This window comes from Enhydra lutris, unplaced genomic scaffold, assembly GCF_002288905.1.
Source record: "Enhydra lutris kenyoni isolate GAN:26980312 unplaced genomic scaffold, ASM228890v2 scaffoldscaffold68, whole genome shotgun sequence".
Lineage (NCBI taxonomy): Eukaryota > Metazoa > Chordata > Mammalia > Carnivora > Mustelidae > Enhydra > Enhydra lutris.
The window spans coordinates 12,103,754-12,120,125 of record NW_019154152.1 but is presented as its reverse complement, the minus strand read 5'-3'; the positions used below and the strand labels follow the sequence as shown (position 1 = coordinate 12,120,125).

Here is a 16,372-nt window from a genome sequence, read left to right as displayed (position 1 = left end):
TCAAGAACATGGAAAGACAACCCCCAGAAGAGGGGGAAATAGTTGCAAATCATATATGAGATCAGGGCTTAGATCCAGAATATATATATGTATATATATAAAGATTACAATTCAATAATAATAAAAAAGAAAACAAACCCAGAACAACCCAGGAGGTGCAGGTCTGAGAAGCCAGGCTCTGCTATACCCTTTGTGCGAGCAGCGGTGTCCGCTGATCAAGCCCATTGCTTTACTGTTCAGCTGCTGCTGTAACAAACATAGGCTTCATGCCCTAAACAAAGTCTCCAGAGAATACAGAGGGCGAGAATGGATCCAAAGCAACGAAATAGGAGAGCACCAGACTGTCTGCCAGGTTGTCTGCAAAACCCACTCCACCAAAACCTGAACCTAAATCAGTAAGAATATCTGTGCACAAAGAACCTGGAACAAAGACTGACAAAGGTACTTAAAGGAAAGAGGGAGGGTGTGAAGCTGGAAAGGAAGGTCCTGCACCATCTGGAAATGGTGAAACGAAAGCAGAAGGTGCACAGAAAACAACCTGTAGATCACAAGGTAGAATGAATTGTGAAACATTGAAGTTGGATTATGTCCCACTTGGGACAACTTTAAAAAAACTAGTTTTATGGGATGCCTGGGTGTCTCAGTCAGTTAAGCAGCTGCCTTTGGCTCAGGTCATAATCCCAGGGTCCTGGGATCGAAACCCACATCGGGTTTCCTGCTCAGCGGAGAGCCTGTTTCTCCCTCACCCTCTGCCCGCCTCTCTGCCTACTTGGGTTCTGTCTGTCAAATATATAAATAAAATCTTTAAAAAAGAAAAACAAACTAGTTTTACTAAGGATTTTGTAAATGTTAGTTTTAAGGATACTACTAGTTGGCATACAAAGATATATAAGGATGGACATTTTGTCTTTTTATAATCATGCCTTTTGGAAATTTCTATCATCCTCAAGTAAAATAAATGTCAATTTGATATTGGAAGCTGTGTGCAAAATTCATGCAACGTTCCATGCACTGGCTCTAAAAACTGAGTCTCGTGCATACTGTGGTATTTCTATTGTACATATTTGAATTTTTCACAGAGTTTTTCTAGAGCAGTAATAGGTGATGCTTTTAAATCTAGATTTTATGTGATTTTAATAAAATGGGTAGTTGTGGCCATCTGCTGACTATCTGTGGTTTAAAATAAAAGGTTTTAAAAAAAAATAATAAAAAAAATAAAATAAAAGGTTTTCTTTCCTGAAAAAACAAATAAATAAATAACCCAAAATTTTAAAAAATGGGCAAAGGATTTAACTAAACATTTCCCCAGAGAGGATGGAAAATAAATGAATAGATAAATAAACAATAAACGCAAGAAAAGATTCTTTTTTATCCCCCCCCCCAAGATTTTATTTATTGGTCAGAGAGAGAGAGAGCACAAGCAGGGAGAGCAGCAGGCAGAGGGAAAGGCAGACTCCGCTGAGCCCTGATGTGGGACTTGATCTTAGGACCCTGGGATCATGACCTGAGCCAAAGGCAGATGCTTAACCTACTAAGGCACCCAGACATCCCCCAAGAAAAGATTCTTGATATCATTAGACATCAAGGAGATGAAAAGCAAAACCACAATGAGATACGTCTTAACCACAAGGATGGTCATAATAAAAAAGTCAGACATCCAGATGGCTAACAGACGCTCGACCTCACTGGATATCAGGGAAATAGAAATCAAAACTATGATGAGATACTACCTCACACATGTCAGATGGTGAAAATTAACAACACAGTAAACAACAGATATTGGCGAGGATGTGGAGAAAGAGGAACCCTCTTACACTGTTGGTGGGAATGCAAACTGGTGAAGCCACTCTGGAGAAAAGCATGGAGGTTCCTCAAAAAGTTAAAAATAGAACTGCCCTAGGATCCAGCAGTTGAACTACTACGTATTTATCCAAAGGATACAAAAATACAGATTTGAAGAGGTATGTTTATGGCAGCATTATCAACAATAGCCAAACTATGGAAAAAGCCCAGATGTCCATTGTGAATGGATAAAGCATATGCAGTAAGCATGAATATATATATATATATATATATATATATATATATATATATATAATGGAATATTATCCAGCCATCAAAAAGAATGAAATCTTACTATTTGTAGTGACATGGATGGAGTTGGAGTGTATTATGCTAAGCGAAGTCAGTCAGTCAGAGAAATACAAATACCATGTGATTTCACTTATATGTGGAATTTAAGAAATAAAACATAGGAATATATGGGAAGGGGAACAACAACAACAAAAAGGATGGGAGAGGGAAAAAACCATAAGAGACTTAACAATAGAGCACAAACAGAATTGATGGAGGGAAGTGGGTGGGGGATGGGCTAGATGGGGGATGGGCTAGATATGTGATGGGCATTAAGGAAGGCACTAGTCGTGATGAGCACTGGGTGTCTATAAGTGATGAATCAATGAATTCTATTCCTGAAACCAATAGTACCCTATATATTAACTAACTAGAATTTAAATTCCATTTTGGAAGAAAAAAAGAGTCAGAAACTAACATATGCTGGGGAGGATGTGTAGAAATCACAATCCTGGGGCACCGGCGTGGCTCGGTTGGTTGTGCGTCGGCCTTCAGTTCAGGTCATGATCCCAGGGTCCTGGGATCAAGTCCCATATCAGGCTTTCTGCCCTGTGGGGAGCCTGCTTCTCCCTGTGCTGCTCCCCCTGCTTGTGCTCTCTTGCTCTTTCTCTGTCAAATAAATAAATAGAATCTTAAAAAAAAAAAAAAGAAAAAGGAAAAAAGAAATCAGAATCCTAACAGATTGTTGGTTGGAATGCGAAATGTTACACTTATTTTGCAAAACAGCTTAGCAGCTCCTCACGGTTAAACAAAGTTATCATGTGATTTAGCAATTCCTCTCCTAGATATCTACCCAAGAGAAACTAAAACCTATGTTCATGCAAAAACTTGAACACAAATGTTCACGGCAACATATTCATAATATCTAAAAGATAGAAGCAACCCAAATGTCCATCAACTAACGGATGGATAAACAAAATGTGGTAGACCCATACAATGCAGCATCATTTTGGCCATAACAAGGAAAGAAGTACTGATGCATGCTACAACACAGATGAACCTTGAAAATATTATGCTACATGGAAAAAGTCACAAAAGACCATATACTACATAATTGCATTTTTTCAAGATTAAAAAACATTTATATAAGTAATCTCTACACCCAACATGGGACTTGAACTCATGACGATGAGATCAAGCATCTCATGCTTTTCTGACTCAGCCAGCCAGGTACTCCATATATTCCATTTATATAAAATGTTCATAATAGGTAGAAATAATCTATAGAAATCTATAAAAATAGATTTTTATATATATTCTATATATATTCTTATTTTTTATTTATTTATTTATTTTTATATATATTCTATAGATTTCTATAGAAATCTATAAAAATAGAAAAAAAATCTATAGAAATAGGAAGTAGATTTGTGGTTGCTCAGGGCTACAGGGTGATAGCTAAAAGGTGCAGGATTTTTTTCTTTTGAGGTGATATAAATATTCTAAAATGGATTGTAATGATGGGTTGTGTATGTCTGTGAATATTCTAAAAACCATTGGATTGTATATTCTAAATGAGTGAATTAAATAATATGTGAATTATATCTCAATGGAGATGTCTTTTTTAAAATGCCATATATATTAGGAATCTTTAAAAAAATTTTTTAAAAGATTTTATTTGTTCATTTGACAGAAAGAGAGAGCATAAGCAGGGGGAGCAGTAGGCAGAGGGAGAGGGAGAAGCAGGCTCCCCACTGAGCAGGGAGCCCAATGTGAGGTTTATTTATTTATTTTTTTAAATATTTTATTTATTTATTTGACAGAGAGAGATCACAAGTAGACAGAGAGGCAGGCAGAGAGAGGGAGGGAAGCAGGCTCCCTGCTGAGCAGAGAGCCCGATGCGGGACTCGATCCCAGGAACCTGAGATCATGACCTGAGCCGAAGGCAGCGGCTTAACCCACTGAGCCACCCAGGCACCCCCCAATGTGAGGTTTAATCCCAGGATTCTGCGTTCATGACTGAGCCAAAGGGAGGCACTTAACTGACTGAGCCACCCAGGTGCCCCAGGAATCATTTAATTGAAAGAAAAAAAATGCCCAAATGCCAACAGTGGGTAGCGCAATGTGGTCAGATTACAGATTATTTTCTTCTGTAATTTTTCCTATTTGGGGGAGAAAAGAAGTGTTTTCCAGAGAATCAAGAGAGCAACAATCAAATACAATGAGTGAACATTGATTAGATCCTGGATCTCTCCCCATTCCTCCCCAAAAGCAGGTGTAAAATACAGTTGGGGAAAATTGGGAGAAATACGAATATGGGCTGGACATTAGATGATAGTATGGAATGATTCATCCTTTTCTCAGGATTGTGAGGATGACTATGTAGGCCACTGTTCTTAGGAGCTGCATGCTCAGGTCTTAAGTGTCATCTAGTGTTACGATATCTGCAATTTATTTTCAAATGATTCAGATTTTTTTTTTTTAAGTAGGCTCCAGGCCCAATGGGGGGCTTAAACTCATGACCCTAAATTAAGAGTCATATGCTTTACCAACTTAGCCAGCCAGGGGCCCCCAAATGGTTCAGATTTTTAAAAATCTCTTTTTAAAGATTGATTTATTTATTTTAGAGTATGGGGAAGGGCAGCGGGAGAAAGAGAGAGAAAATCCCAAGCTGACTCTTCACTGAGCGTGGAGTCTGACTTGGGGCTCCATCTCATGACCCAGAGATCACAACCTGAGCCAAAACCTAGAGCTGGATGCTTCACTGACTGTGCCACCCAGGTGCCCCGGATCAGGTTTTTTAAAAAAGAGAAAGCCTGGGGCGCCTGGGTGGCTCAGTGGGTTAAGCCTCTGCCTTCCGCTTGGGTCATGATCCCAGGGTCTTGGGATTGAGCCCCGTATAGAGCTCTCTGCTCAGCGGAGAGCCTGCTCCCCTCCCCCAACTCTCTGCCTGCCTCTCTGCCTACTTGTGATCTCTCTCTCTCTGTCAAATAAATAAATAAAATATTTTTTAAAAAGAAAGCGATAAGGTGAATAAAGCAAATCATTAATTATTGAATCCAGGGGAGCATATGGATATTTGTTTATAATTTTCTTTTTTCTTTTGTAGTTTACATTTTCTTTAAAAAAATGTAGAAAAACATAATAAACAAATCTCCCTGTGCCTCTCTGGACTCAGGAAAGTAGAAGACCTGAGGCCTTGGGGAGGGTAGCGGCGGCGGGGAGTCGGGGGAATGATCTGGATCCCAGAGCTTTCCCTTCTGGAAGGGATGTGCCCAGAGGGGAAGTGGGAAGAAGCCTCCATAGCCGGCATCAACCCATGTTAGTAATGTGGCTTTATGCACATTTTCTCCTTTAATCCTCACCACATCTCCATGGGGTAGGCACTGTTATTATGCCCAGGTTGAGGAACTTGAACTTGAGACCAGAGTTCAGTAAGTATTTGGAGATTCTTCCCTTGGTCCAAGAGCTATGCCTGGGTTCCCTGGAGGCCAGAGGGATCACAGGATGGTGTCAGCCTGTGGAAAGCCTGTGGACAGTCTGACCCAGCTCCTGGCTTGGGGAGGAAGGGAATGCCAGAAATCAGGATCTCAGCTGGGTAGCTTGACTTAGAGGAGATGGGGTTAGAGTCTGAGGCAGGGGCTCTATTCCCGCCAGCACTGGGGACAAAGCAGGAGGTGGGTGGGGGGAATTGTGAGGAAGCTGTGTTGGCCACAGGTACCCAGGGCTGTGACCTTCCTGACCTCATATTCTGGCACTTCCTCTCTTTTCAGCTGTTGCCCTCAAGCTTACACACATGAACTCTCTCCTTGCCTTGGCCCTAGGCTCTTCCCTGAGCCTGCAATGCCCTCAGTACAGAAGGTAAATTACTACTATTCTCCAAGACCCAGCTCCATGTGTCCGGCCCTGGGCTCCCACCTCTACTTCCCTCCATCTCCATTAGACCATAGTCAACTTCTTGAGGGTCCCCAGGATCTGGCCCAGGACTGGCCCAGAGGATAGTCAGTGAGAATCGCCATAATGGTAAGTCCTCTCCTCCACAGCCCTGTGGTGCTCAGAGCCCCTCCTTGTCCTGGACTGTCTGCTGTCACTTCATGCCAAGTGGTCACCGTGGGCTATTGCCTTTGCGTCCGGACCGGAGTCCCTTCTTTATCCCAGCACCTACCACTGGGCGGCACCGAGGGCCTTCACTGAAGGAAGGCTCATCGTGCCAGCCTCAGTGGGACGCCCCCGACCGATTAGGCTCCAGGTGGCGCTGTCAGCCCAGGCAAGGGCTGGGGGCCCTCAGGACCCCCAGAGCCTCAGCCTTGGTGCAAGCTGCCAAACCCCCAAATTCCAGAGCTTCTTTTCCTCATCCCATCCCCGTGCATCCATACGTGATTTGAAAACTCAGGACATCAGGGCTAGATTGCCAGTTGAAATCCCCCTAACCTCCAGACACAGAGGAACAGCCAACCTCTCAAGGCCACACAGCAGAACCAAGAAGTACCAGATCTCCCCAGAAGTCTCGGGTGGCCCAGCAGCCACCTAGGAACCAGTCATTTCACCCAGACTCTGCCACAGTTGGCTGTATGACGGGACAGCCCCTTCCCTTCTCTGAGTCCAAATGCTACTGTGTCTTGTGGGTAGTAAGAACTGAAAAAATGGCCAGAGTGCTGGTTCCTTTTTTAAATTTTTTAAAGTAATCTCTACACCCCATGTAGAACTCGAACTCATGACTCTGAGGTCAAGATTTACATGCTTTTCCAACTGAGCCAGCCAGGTACCCCAGAGGGCTAGGTTCTGATCCTGATTCTGGTCCTGGTGTGCTGCTCTGACCTGTGCCCACTGCCCTGAGCCTCAGGGATTCTGGCTGTGAAGTGGGGGCTGGACCCCAGAGCTCTGAAGCTGCAAAAGTCCAGGATCCCCACTGGGTTAGAGAGGCCGGGTGTGGGGCTGGTGCCTTGGCCAAGGACAGACCGCTCCAGGAGCTGCCAGACGGGAAGCATTTTCCGGGAGCCGGAAGAGCTGGCGGAGCCCAGGGCCTGCCCATGCAACCACAATGGACCCTTGTGTGCAAGTTTAGCTAGGACCCACCCATAGGCCTGGCCCCTGGACTGGGGTGGGTCCTCTCTGATCCAATCAGACCCAGCTCCCAAACAACCCCTCCTAGGCCCAGAAACAGGAGCATGAGTTGGGATGCTGGTCCACCTCCAGAGTGATGTCTACAGGCTTGTCACCCGTGCCCAATTTCCACCATCAGCCTTCCTGGAATCCTTTTGCCTAAATAGCCTCACTCAAAATGCAAAAGCCTGTCTTCCCAACCAGTCGCGCGCCCAAGAGGGCAGGGGAAAATTTTCTCCTCCTCAAGCCAACTAAGGGAGCACCGGACTGACTGTTGGGCCGGCCTGGTTCAGGGTTGATGAAGATCCCTGGCTAGGGAGCCATCTAGGACACCTTGGCTCTAGTCCTGGCTGAGCTTTTGTTTCCTCCTCAGCCAATGAGAGGGAAGGAAGATTGGTAATACTTATTTGAGGGAACCCAAACACTGGCTGGGAACTTTCCAGAACATCTGGCCCATCCTCTGCCTTGAGAAGGACTCCACCCAAACCAGGAGGACTCCTCATTCTCTCCTCATCCTGCAGTCTTCCAATCACACTTGTTCCTGGAGCCCTGCCGCAGGCTCTGGGCTGCATCTGAGCCATCCCTCAAGAAAGCCTTTTTGGATATCCTTACAGCTGCACATGGTTTTCCCTGCTTTGGGCTCCTCAGAGCATGGGATCGTGACCACTTAATGCTCATGGTCATCCCAGCAGCTGTTGCTGGAACTCCTGCTGGGACCAGCCTCTCCAAGGGACACTTCACATCAGTCATCTTTCTGGGGTCCAGTTAACTGTCTGAAGCATGGAAGGGGATGACGCCCCCAAGGGGACTTTATGGAAACTGTAAAGCACCATATCACTATGAATTGCTAATATTTACAAGATGGAAATTAGAAAGGAAATGCAAGATCCTATTCTTGGAAAAAAAAAAAGATCCTATTCTTGGACCAATTTTAAAAGGCTTGGGATCTGAGATGATAAGAACACAGTGGGATATGATCACCACAAAGGTGGGTTTAATGTCTGGCTGTATCAGCAGAGGCATAAAGCCTAAAAAGTGGGAGGAAAACAATCAGCTCTTCTCTTTAGGTTTGTGCCCATTTCTCAGGAATGACTTCAGCCCTGATGCCCCTGGCCAGGTAGTTTCAGACCCAGAGCAGAGAATATGGAGTCACTGTCCTCCTAGCTTAATAGGGTCACTCAGGGCCATAGAACAGCTAACTCTGGGTCCCCAGAGGAGACTATGGGGATGTCCCAGAATGCTGGTCTCAGCTCAGAGTGAGAAAGGCAAAAGGTGCAGCTTCTAGAGATAGTCAGTGAGGTAGGAACAGGGTTGGATGGGCCTAGTTGGGAAGTCTACCCCTACTTGGGGTAGATTGACAGCTTGGGAGGCCCTTCCATGTTAGAGCTTCTAGAAGTCCAAGCTTCTGAAGCCAGTGTGTCCTGGCCCCAAGCCACGTGGTAATGAGTATCTTAGCAACACCAGAAACTATGCCATCAGCTGTTTGTTTTGTGTGGTTTTGTTGCAGGGTGTGGATCGATACACTCTTAAAAAAAAAAAAAATCCTGTCAGCGGGACGCAAGATCCTGCTGTCCCAAGGTCATTTCTGTTGATCTTTATCACTGGTACAACCAGGCAGCCTGGGAGCCTGGGCAGTGCCTGGAGTTTGCCTGGCTTCCCCAGCCACTTCCTTGCATTGTCAGCCCTGAGTCCCAAACCCAGCTTAGCCTGATTACGAATGAGAGCACGGGCTTTGGAAGTAGCAAACTTAAGCTTCAGTTTTGTGGGGCCAACCACCAGCTGTGCGGCTTTGGGCAAGTTGCTTCACCTTTCTGAACCCCTGCTCTCTGATTTGTTAAACATGGACAAATATCTGTCTCCCAGGTTTCAGGGATTGGAAAGAATATGTATCAGGGACCTGATACATAACGCATGTTCAGTGAATGTGAGCTCCTTTCTCCTCTCCTTGGGAGACACTGTGCAATGAGAAGCCTTGGGCTGGGGGTCAGGACACCTGAGTCTAATGAGTGGGTTTTGCTGCTCTCTGGCTGCCTGACCTCAGGCAAGTCCCTGCCCATCTCTGACACTTCATTATCTGAGAAATAAGTTGGAAACACTAGTCTCCCCAGAGGCCCTTTCCCCAGTCCCAGAGAGAACATTGCCTGCTGGGTTGGACTTGCCTGAGCAGGGAAAGGAGATGCTCTGATCTGGGAGGCAGGACCCTGGTTTGAGGCTGGACCTCACCTTGACACACTAGATGATCTAAGCCATGCCATCTTTCCCTCTGGACTTTGGTCTTCCCTTCAATGTCATGGATTGGATGCAAGGGGCTCTGTAGCTCCTTCGTCTCTGATGATCCAGGATCCTGTGATCCTGAGATCCTGACAGAGTCAGGGATAGGCCCATGAGGACTCCTGTCCATGGGGGCCCACTCTGTCCCCCCACCTATAGCAATCATCTCAGGTCCATGTTGTTTGTGGCAGGATCCACCTGTGTCCAGCCTCATGGTCTTTCTTTCCACATCTCATCTAAGACCCCGAGAACAACGGAGAGCCCTGCTGCTCCTGTTCCCTTCTTCGTGCTCAGCGTCCCATACACCTCCGGTCTCTCTAGGCTCTTTTTCCCTGAAATCATGGAGTTTCCTCCAAGAGGAATCGTCTTGGCTCCTTCCTACTCATCTAGCAACAATAGAAAGAATGGTGCATGGAGAAAGATCCCCAAGTAATGGACAACACTTTTGAGTTGGATCAGGGTTGCATCTATGATGGTGAGAGCACACTGCCTGTATTCTCACCATCATAGATGCAACCCTTTCCCAGAGGCTCTGCAGCAAAATGCAAGTTTTAAGTTGGGCTCTAGGCCCAGGGGACTTCAGCACTGTGCACACCCTCAGAGAAGTGGCCAGAGCACTTGAGAGAGTACTGGCACCATGTACCTTAGCAGGAGAGGGGAGAATAGGTCTCTGGGTTGGTCTGGTGCCAGACAGCTGGCAAATGGCAAGTTCAGAGTATCACACCTACTGTATGAGCTATAGAGGTCATGTAGAACAGTGAGAGACCATCACACCTTCCGGAAGCCAAGCCCCTGTTCAACAGGCCCTGCTCACAGGGCCATGCCCAGATCCCACCCCCCTGTGGGAAGGTGGTTGTTCACATGGGGAGGCCTGGTTTACCCTGCTGGGCTTCTGGAGGGGCCCCACTTCTTCCTGGATCTGATTCTCCTCCTGGAGAGGCAGCCAAAGAACTTGGGGTTCTCCTTCCCACTAGGACTGCTGATTCTGTTGGTTACCCAGCTACCAGGTTGGCCCAGTCTGGCCAGGGAGAACCTCCACCCCCAGAAGCTGAGGGCTTTCTCTGAGCACCCACAGTCCTGGGCCCTGTTTCTCATGGACTAGCTCATCACCTGTTTGTGGCAGTCAGTATGCTCCCCAGCCCGAGTGCTCCTAGGACAAGGCGACTGAGTCACTTTGATCCCCACAGCCCATTTTAGGGCTTTGCACAAAATAGATACTAAATTGTTTCTCCCATCTATGCCCTATTTTGGGTCCTCCCAGCAGTGACCCATAAAGGCCCTAGCAGGGATCTCCTTCCAACAGAAACAAAGAGGTCCTGGAGTAGGCAATCTTTAGCTACAGAAGAGGGAATGTGGATGTTAGCCTCAGGCAGGATCCAGCCCAGAGACAGGGATGTAAAGAGCCCTATGGGGTCCCACCAATCCCTCTGCTTATGGTCCCAACCCACTGTCTGCTTGGATCCTGGGCTTTAGGCCACGCAGAACGACTGCCTGAGAACTGCTAGACTTCAAGGAATCCCATCTCAGTGCCCAGCCTCTCACTATTTCTACCTCTTGGATGCTCTCTTCATCCTCTTCTCCCTGAAAACCTTCTGGCTCGAAAGTCCCCTGACTAAGGGAAGCAAAAGTGAGCTTTCCTCTCCAAGTTCTCCAGCACTCCCCATTTTTTTCTGCTTACTCAGAGTTATTGGCCCTGTTTGTCTTATCTGTCTCAGGCGGCTGTTCTGAGAGCAAACACCAGCCTCTCCAAACCTCAGCTTCCCCCTCTGTAAAATGGGGACAGTGATTCCTATCCTCCCAGACCGATGTAAGGATTCAATAACATTAATCGGGTCAGAGTCCAGCACAGAGTCATCTCAGGCTGTCCACACACGTGGCAGGAGGTGAGATATAGCCCGCTCGGACCAAAGATGCAAAGAACTCAGGGCTGGGGTTCTCAGCCCTGTGGAAAGACTCGATTAAGCGGCTGAACAACTCACCCCACCTTCAAGACGGGGGCTGTGGGAGGCCACGAGGAGAAGGCAGGCACATTCCAACATATCCAGGTATGGGAAGGGCTAAGACTACTTACCTCCCCTGGGCGCTAGTTACGGGCTTGGCCCTGTGCTGAGTGCCTCACGGGCTCCACCTCCTCCACACGAGGCCAGTTCATGGGATCTTAGAGGGGTTATGGCTGGTCTTTGGCTCTTTCCACAGCTGTACCGGAGATGCCTTGATGACCTAAAGACAGACGTGTGTTCATTTATATGTAAAATCCCCGATGTGGGGCTTTTACCACATGGTAAAAGTGAATCTATGGCATGAGAAACTGACTTTATAAAAAATAATTTTTATATAAAAATAAATTTTATTTTGGAGTCATTTTATTTTTTTATTTTTTGAAGATTTTATTTATTTATTTGACAGAGAGAGACAGCAAGAGAGGGATTACAAGCAAGGGGAGTGGGAGAGGGAGAAGCAGACTTTCCTGCTGAGCAGGGAACCCAATGCAGAGCTCGATCCCAGGACCCTGAGATCATGACCTGAGCCAAAGGCAGACACTTAATGACTGAGCCACCCAGGTGCCCCAGGAGTCATTTTAGATTTATAGAAAATGCACAGAGATAGTGCAGAGGGGTCCATTTTTTTCCCCCTTTCCCCCGCTTCCCCCTTGTTCATATCTTACCTTCCTATGGTACCTTTACCCCAACTCAGAAACTGACATTGGTAGTAACTGTTAACTACACTGCAGACTTTCACTGGATTTTCCCAGTTTTTCCAGTAATGTCCCCTTTTGTTCCAGAATCCCATCCAGGGTACCACATTGCATTTGGTCACCTTGTCTCCCCACTCTGGTCCATAGCAGGAAAATCGACTTTTTAACAGGTTTCCTTCAGGCAATAAAGGAGGGGGCTCTTTTTGTGGCTTCTTTCACTTTCTCTTTCACAGTCTGACTTCAGAAAACTCCCCCTCAGACATGACTTTTCTGCCTGCAGCAGCCGGGTCCTGTTCCCCCTCCCTCATGGTGTCCACCGGGCAGGCAGGTGCCTGGACTCCCCGCATGCCTGCTTGTGCTCCCTTTTTCTTCCTGCAGGGGTACTGAATTCTGCTCTGCCCCTCCCGTGTACCTGTTGGCATTGTCTTCAAGCGTGCCACCGGCTCTTATTCTGGGAATTATAAAACACCTGGAATTTTAAGTTTTATTTCCACACCCTTCCTAGGGCAGAAACTCAAGGCTCTCGGAGGAGTGAATGGGGAAAATCTGTAATGCAACCCTTCCCCAAATTCATCCTCCCCTCCCTCTTCCCTGTAATACCCACATCCTCTTGGGGAACGCTGTGGTTCCAGGGAAGCCAGCTCCCGGGGTGCAAAGATGATCTAAGCTTGACTATAATCAGCAAACGCGGTCTCTCGGCCACAGTGATTGTTTCAGGAGTGGCCTCGTCACCCAGGATGGCCTGGTCGGGATGAATCTCAGGCCTTTTGCAGGCGTTCTGGTTCACAGGCCATTTCTTTGGCTCAGGTCGGTGCGATGGCCAGTGGCCATGTTGTGATGGCAACCAGTCATGGAGGAATTTTAACCTGTTACGGCAGACACGTGAAGCAATCCTAGTCACTCCCATGACTCTTTTTTTTTTTTTAATTTTATTTATTTATTTGACAGACAGAAATCACAAGTAGGCAGAGAGGCAGGCAGAGAGAGAGGGGGAGGCAGTCTCCCCGCTGAGCAGAGAGCCCGACGTGGGGCTCGATCCCAGGACCCTGAGATCATGACCCGAGCCGAAGGCAGAGGCTTAACCCACTGAGCCACCCAGGCGCCCCCATGACTCTTTTTTTTAAATAACAAAGGTAGAATTTTTACAACTTTCTGGTCTCATTTGGGTATTAAAACTCAGACCAGTCCAATTTAAAACTTTAATCTGCTATCTATCCTATCCCACCCAGGTCCGAATTGTGACTGTGGGGGTTTGGTGAGGGGATGGACAACTCCTAGGGGTGGGGAGGAAGCTTCGTGAGACCTCCTGTCACCCTGACTTTGCCCTGAAGTGAAAAGGGTTTCCCAAGCTTATTCTGGGAATTTCTGCCCTTGGTGGCTTCTATGATGTAGTGGTCTCCCCAGAAGAGATATGCGTAGTTTCTTCAGTGCTGTTCAGCTCTATGGCCCCCTCATTGCCAAGGAGTTCTGCAGATCAGGGTGACCTGGCCTCTTTATTGACTGTCTGTCCTCAGCTCCTCCTTCAAGTCAGGGCCCCATTGCTTGGCCTAGTGGTTGCTATCTAGCTCCCTGGTTCCTGACCCTCCTCTAACTCTTGTGCTCTGTCTCATGGAGCCACAGGGACTATGAGGAACTGTGCAGGGTAGACCCATTTTTTCCTCCCAGGCCCACCACATCCTGGTCATGACAAGCTTGCTCACATAGGCCCTCTGATGAACCTTCGACCTTCAGAACTCTCTGGTTCACTGTCTATGTTCACAAAGGCCCCCACTCTCAGGGGAGCATGGCCCAGGTTGTCCCTGCTTTCTCACCATAGTTTATTCCAGCAGTAGTCCTGGGATGAGCCTGTGGGGTTCTAGCTCAGTGAGCGTCCAGGGGCAGAAGTTCCTCCCTTCTCATGCTGGAAACCCCCCCCCCCACCCCTTCCAGGGAGCCTCTCTCCCTCCCCCAGGCCTCATGCACACACATACTGAGCTTTAATGGGGAAGAGAAACAAGGGAGATTTGGAGCCACTCTTGGTTGAAATGTGGAAGCAGTAGCATCAAAAGGGGCCTGGAGAGTTGGTGGAATTTTCAGCCTGGATCCTCTCTCTCACTTCCTCTGCCCTCAGAGACAAGCCCCATGCCCACCCCTTCAACTCTCCTTTAGCCTAGCCACAGCACGAGGAAGCCCCCTGCTTGACCCCGCTCCCAGCGCCTCAACTCTTGGAAAGGGGAAAAATGATGCATTTAGTGAGCTCCTTCAGAGGCACCTTGCCACAAGATGGCCTTCTTGGTCATGGTGAGTGTTTGAAACTTGTATGAGTCCTTGGAATTCCTTAGTCTGCCTTTCAGTGTGACCAGCGGCTACAGGGACCTGTTTAGCGCCAACAACTACCCATCCCCCTGGGTACGAGACTCTCCCTAGCGAGGGGGGCGGGGGGGATGCCCAGGACTTCCGCCTGCATTCAGAAGCAGGAGGCTGAGCATATCTACCTCCTTTCTGCCTCCCCAGGGGCTCCTCGGCCAAAACTCTGCTGCTCTTTCTTGTTCTCTGAGGACTGTCCCCTCACTGCCCCCGCTTCCTCCTCCTGCTTTGTTAAAAGGGAGAATTTCAGGGACAGTATCATTCAGGTCCTGACAACAAACAGATGGCCCACTCGACTGAAAATGGAAGGAGGTTTTCTTTATATAGGGACTATTTACAAAGTGCAGGGGAGCCTCAAGTGCAAGAATGTAAAACTGTCATCCCCTCTAGGCCTGAATGACCAAGGGGAGGAGGGGAGCAGTGACAAGAAGGTAGAATGAGAGTCCTGTGGACTAGGCCTCCTTAAGAAGAGGAGTGACCTTTAGTTGAGGGCAGAGCCAGCCCAAGTCTCTGCCATAAGAAGGGAGCCAAGGGAAGAAATACCTTGACCTCACTCTGCTTCCATCTTTGTGTCTCCGGCTGGGACTCTCTGCTGGCCAAACCCAACCTGAAGCCAGAAGTACAGGACTCCTGTTGATTAACTCTACACAGGTCAGCTTCCTGGGCCAGAGAGCAGGTAGAGAGAGGTAGAGAATAAAAGCTATTCTTCATAGGAAATCCAGGGAATTATAATTTTCCTGTAAGGTCTCCCTCTCCCTTGCAGCTGTCCTGGCAGGGCCAGATTCTCCAAGCTGCTGTCAAGCACATCTTGTCCCCTCTTGTCCCCTGACTCATAACACAGGTCTCATCAGTCTTAACACACGTGGGGAGCACCTCTTTCTTGCTGTCTCTAAACCATATGAATCCCCCTTTCACTGTACATCCCAGTAAGTGGCACTGATCATTCCTGCCTAGAAATGGAGGCGTTGATTTGTGGCTTGGAATTTGATTTCTACTGCCAGAGCTTAAAGCCTCTTAATTTTTGCCACTTCTCTCTCTGTCCCCCACCACCACCCTGTACCATTTCAGAGGGCAGCTCTGCCCACAGCCAATATCCTCCTTTCTTGTCCCCAGGGCGGCACTCTCTGCAAACATCTCTCTTTCTGGTATCATGTGTCCTTGACCAGAGGTTTCTGCTAGTCTGAGAGCCAGGTCCACAGCAGCAGCTCCAGCTCCAGGAAATCCTGTCTCTGAAGCGAAGGCTAAAAGGGGAGGGAGTGAGGGCCTGAATCAGCCAAGGGTATCTGCCCCAGTCCACCTCGCCCCTTCCTGGAGACACTGAAGTTTCCTAATAAATCACGCGTCCTTCATGGCTGGATTAAACATCAATTTCCAGCCTGGGGTCATACAAGGAAGTTTAGTGTTGTTTTGTTTTTTGTTTTTCGTTTCTAACATCAGTCTCCTGAGCTCACTTCATAGGGTGTATATCTCAGTTTTTCACTGATGGCTGTTTTGCCATTCCCATTTCTGCTATCAGCACCTTCATTTCCTTTCGGAGACTTTCCTTCCTGCACTCTCAGCTCAAAGAGTTCCTGTGTGGCTGACCCTACCCTCCCAACTCCAGGGCTGGGGAAGTAATCCAATCAGTCTCCCATGAGAGTCAGTTATGGTCACTTCCTCAGAACGAATGGGAAAGTAAGCTCTTTCCAATAGGGCTGAAGATGTCAGGATGGAGCTCTTGGGGGTCATCTTTCCACTAGATGGGGAGCATATTCTGAGAGAGAAGACAACACAGAGAAAGGCAAAGTAGCGAGACGGAGACAAATCTCTGATGACTTGACTTTTATGCCTAGATGTAGCTATTCCTGAAGCTAGCCCTGTTCTTGGATTTCACATTCAAGTGAG

General features: G+C 47.5%; 1 pseudogene; it reads left to right on the top strand.

Moving 5' to 3' along the window:
- Positions 1-266: 266 nt before the first annotated feature.
- Positions 267-16,372, top strand: part of LOC111159338 — a 38,154-nt pseudogene continuing 22,048 nt past the window's right edge.